Source organism: Pteropus alecto, unplaced genomic scaffold, assembly GCF_000325575.1.
Source record: "Pteropus alecto unplaced genomic scaffold, ASM32557v1 scaffold46, whole genome shotgun sequence".
Lineage (NCBI taxonomy): Eukaryota > Metazoa > Chordata > Mammalia > Chiroptera > Pteropodidae > Pteropus > Pteropus alecto.
Window position 1 is genome coordinate 2,464,188 of NW_006439231.1, and position 5,116 is coordinate 2,469,303.

Consider the following 5,116-nt stretch of genomic DNA (forward strand, 5'->3'; position numbering starts at 1 on the left):
TGAAATATTAGCAGAGCATGTATTCTATATTAAGCAACATATTAGGCAAATGACAGAGTTTGAAGCTCAATGACTGTGTCAGATTCTAAAATAATCATTGTAAAATATGGTAAGATCTGTTAAAATATATTATACATATTATATATACACATAAGTAATGTCTATATATATATATCTCAAATAAGTGATATCACATATATATCATATATAGCTTATATTATAAATCATAAATAAACTAAATAATGAAATTGTTGAATCTAAGTCTTGTCTTGGAAGGTAGAAAGCATCATAGAAGAGCTTTTTGAACTGATTATTATCAAATGATCCATTGGCCCCAACTGGTGGATAAAAGCATTTTAGGCTGTCATGATATGCACAAAGGTACAAAGAATATCATGATATGTTCTGGAAAGAATATCTATATTAATGTAATTAGCTTATAAAGAGGGATTATGATATTGGTCTACTTGGTTGAGGAAAGAGTATGGAGTCGTTCATGTCATCCTGAAGAATGTAGATATCACCGTATGACCAATGTGGAAGTCATAATTGTACGATTAATTTAAGTTTAACTTGGAATCACAAGGTTGGATTAAAAGTTCCTTCTCAGTATATTTAGTGTATTTTTTATTTACCTTTTCTTCATTTCTCATATCACATATAAAGTTATCTACTAATTATTAGGATGCTTACTTTCTCAGTTGACTGTTGGATTCCTGGAGCCAGAGGCTATCTTCCCTGCAAAAAGAACAGTAGGTTTTGGAGGATGGAGAAAAACAGTAAACTGGAGTTCGAACATAATTTGGAAATAGAGGTGGGCCTATCCAGGAGAGATAGTGGACATTAGAGATTTTGGGTGAAGGAGTTATGAAGCAATATTTCTCAGAAATAATGGGAAAAATGAAACAATATTTGAAGCAATATTTCTCAGAAATCAGGAGAAAAGCAAATAAATGGATCAAGAAAGAATTCTGGAATCTACAAAATTTTTAAATGTTATAATTAAAAAAATATTTTAAGGGGTTACACATCTAAGTTATTTGTTATATTTCATAGAATAATTTCTTATATTTTGCAGAATGATTATATCATTCAATAATTATCAGTGTGACAAAGTTGAGTAGAGTAGAAATACTATAAAGTTAAATTTTGCCAGTTTGATAGATATGCTTATATTATTTCCAATTGAGCCAGAAGTAATACAGAACTATTGTCTACCTGGATTAAGCATTTGAGTGTGAAGATGAGCTCACTTGTATAGGGTCTTGTTTTTATCAGTTTAATGCGTGTACCATGTATTTACAAACTATAAGCTTCTGGCTAAAAGCTATTGAAGAGTTGGAAACAACTGGCACACCAGATGTACCTCAGTAGGTACAGTGTGACCTATTGAGCGATTCACAGTATTTTTTTGGTTTGGTATTCACTTCCTGCCTCTGTAGCTGAAGTTAGGAGACATTGGACTGTGTGAGTATAACAAAAATAATAAAAGTGAAGCACAAAATTCTTTTTGGATGAGTTGCTACACTTATATTCTCCAAAGACAAGGGATGAAATTCACTGAACTGAGAGGATTCTTTGCAACCATCTACAGTGCTTGCTAGGTGGAGAGGAGGCCGGCTATTCAACACAAGTGAGTACCAGCTGCCTAAGGAGGTTGTTGATAGAGCAAGTTTAGCATGCCCAAAGGTAGTATACAATCTAGTTTGTAGCTACATATAGCTATCATGTTTTAAAAATGTTAAACTCTGCTGTTATTTCTCTTTCCAGCTCTTATTTGCCTCCTTAGTTTTTGCATGTAGTATTGCCATATATAATGCATAGATAGGTGTCTATTTTTTAACATTTATTTTTTAAATGAGCTTGTTAATATGACCTTATAATTATGTACAGTCAAAAGAGGCTATGATGTTTCTCCACTTCCAAATAAAAATCATATTACTCTCTGGGGAAATTCAATCCTATTTCTTTCTTTATAAATGCTTTAACCTCATTCTAAAATTATTTATTCTATCTTTACTCACAACATAAAGAAAATTGACTATTGAATTCTACAGAGTAAAGATGCTATTAAAATAAAATAGATAAAATAAACAGCATTTTTACTTTTATCAAGCACTTGGATCAAAAATTTTAAATGATTATTTACTGTTCCATAAAAACTGCATGTTGTATCTCAATCAGAAATTTAGAGTTTTTTACTAGAATAGCTATAGAATTTCTCTCACATTCAAATTAAAGATTTACATTTACTTATTTTCAGTTATCTGAGAAAAATTTCCACAATTCCTAGTAAATTTAGGGGAAAATTATTTTTTTTAAATAATAAAGTTTTGTCTGATGATTAGTCCAAAATTGAATTAAAACTCAAGATTAGATATGAATGAGGGGCAAAATTTCATATCAGCAGCTGGAACAGATTCTATGTTGTATTCAAATTTTAATTTCTAGAGGTGAAAATACAAGCTATAATAAGCCTTTAAAATGGGAGGAAGAAAAAAATACCTGTAAAAAATAGTTTTTTTATTTACTCAGATATTTTAAAAAATAATAAATCTTAAGAAAATGTGAATGTAAAAGAATCACTTGACTTTTCTAGTTTTCAGCATTGCTTAGTCAACAACTCTAGAAATTATGATTTAGCTCTCATTGCTATTCTATTCACAAACAGTAATGGATTAGTAAGTATTGGTTTATATGCTCTACATTTCCCACTTGTTCATTTAATTTAGTCAAGAAAAAATAAATATTAAGGGCAAATTGTGATAGATGCTTTGACATATTTATACTTTTATATGTTTGGTGAAACTGTGGCAGTAACTCATGTTAGAGCACAGAATGGAGATGACTTAAAGCCATCCTTTCCTTCTCTCTTGCCTGCTTTTCTGAGTCTTTTCTAGATGTCAGGACTATAGGGTGTGGGGGGAGATTAAAAACAGACATGACATTTTCTCTTGTACTGTTGACATTTTAAAAAACATATTCAAAAGCATCCTTAGTCAGAAAGATCTATTCTAAAATTAAAGCACAAAATGCCACTTTCTAAGTGACTATGCAAAGAATATAGGGTCTTGTTTTCTTTATATGTAAAATATCATTAAATGTTGTGTATAAATTATTGCATTCTTAACTTTTATACTTTCCATAAAGCCATCTTCTCAGAAAAGATGTTTTTCCACAGTGAGATGCATGGATAAGTGTTTTTTGTTTTTGTTTTTTAAAGAACTATTTTGATATTACTAGTATTAAGTATGATTTCCATTAATTCATATTGAGTAACTTTTATCTACCAGGCATTATGCTACTTGAGGATAGTTACCACTTAACACAAAATTGCTATCCTCAAAAAGCTCATTATTAATGTTGAAAAGAGATAAGAATAAAAATTATTTTATTAAAATGAGATGAGCATTAGTAGATTAGTTGATGTTTTCATAGAGGAAGATGAAAATTTGAAAGATTACTGTACTTCTTTATTTACTGAGCTGTTATTATTTTAGTGAATGTAGAAGGTAACATTCTAAGAATGACCCCCAAGTTTTCCAGCCCTATCTAGACATACCCTTTCTCTCAGTTATTCAATCAAATGCTAATCTAGATACTGCTTGAAAGAATCTTGTAAGTATAATTAATGTCCCCAAACAGCCGACCTTAAAGTAGGGAAATTATCTGGGCGGACCTGACCTGATTACATGAGCTCTTTAAGGCCAGAGAATTTTCTCCTGATGGTCACAGAAGAGGATGTCAAAGAACTGTACTATGTCCAGGATGAGAGAATACAAACATTCATATTATGAACTACCTATGGGGACTACACGACAAGGAATTGAAAGTGGTATCTAGAAGCTGAGAGTGATCCCTGGCTTACAACTAGTAGGAAAATAGAAACTACAGTCCTAAAACCACCAGGAAATTAATTCTGCCAACAACCACAGAGAACCACAAGCTGCAGATGATAACTACAACTTCAACCTTGATTTTAGCTTAATGACATCGCTGGAGGAGGTTATCAAGAGAACATGACCTAGGGCTATTTGAGATCTACTTGTTTACAGCAGCCCAAGACAAGCCTCACCTACCAATCTGGAGTGATCTGCCACCTACCAATCTGGAGTGATCGGCCACCTACCAATCTGGAGTGATCGGCCACCTACCAATCTGGAGTGATCTGCCACTTACTTTGGTCTTTCCTTGTCTTCCACATACAGGGGCCAGTTTCAGATTTCACCTTTAAAGCCCTCAAGGTTTCAGACCAACAGACACGTAAACAGAAAATCCATTCACACTGTGCCTAGATTGGGTGACCCACAGAAATTGTAAGGTAAATTTGCCCTGCTTCAAGGTCATGACATGGACTCAATTTCTTGTCTTCCTACCACATATTTCTATTATAAATTTTCTAAATCTTTTCGAACAGAAAAATTACATGATGTAATTGATCAAGAATTGAATTAGTCAGCACTTTAGGCAGTAAAGTCTCAGTGGAGAAGTTATAAATTTTGGTGTTAGGAAGATTAAAATTACAATAATTAAATTTATACGAGCTCAAGTTTTCTTATGTTAAAAAACTGCTAAAACTATTTCTCAGGATTTTTTAGATAAGTTAAATAATACCTAAAGCTTTACCTATTAATGAACATGAAAATCTTCAACAGATGAAATGAAAACACACTTGGCTAAATCATGCTATAAATTACCAAATCTTGTGGATCTTTCATTTTAAATTTGACATCCATTCATTCTTTCCCATTCTTTTCACCATCCTAATGGATAACTTATCAACTCATACCCGGACTGCTACAGTTTCATATCTCATCTCTATTTCAGTCCACATTAAATATATTTGATCCTGTAAAAAGCTATTAACTTGGATTCTAAATGTCCATGAATTCCTTTAATATAACAGGAAATTTGTTGTATAAATGCATATAATTATTATTTTTTTATTTTTATGTTTATTAAGTTTATTGGGGTAACATTGGTTAATACAATTATATAATTTTCAGGTGTACATTATAATTTAACGTCTGTATATTCTATTGTGTGTTTACCACCCAAAGTCCAGTTTCCTTCAGCTACCATATATTTGATCCCCTTTACCCACTTCACCCTCCCC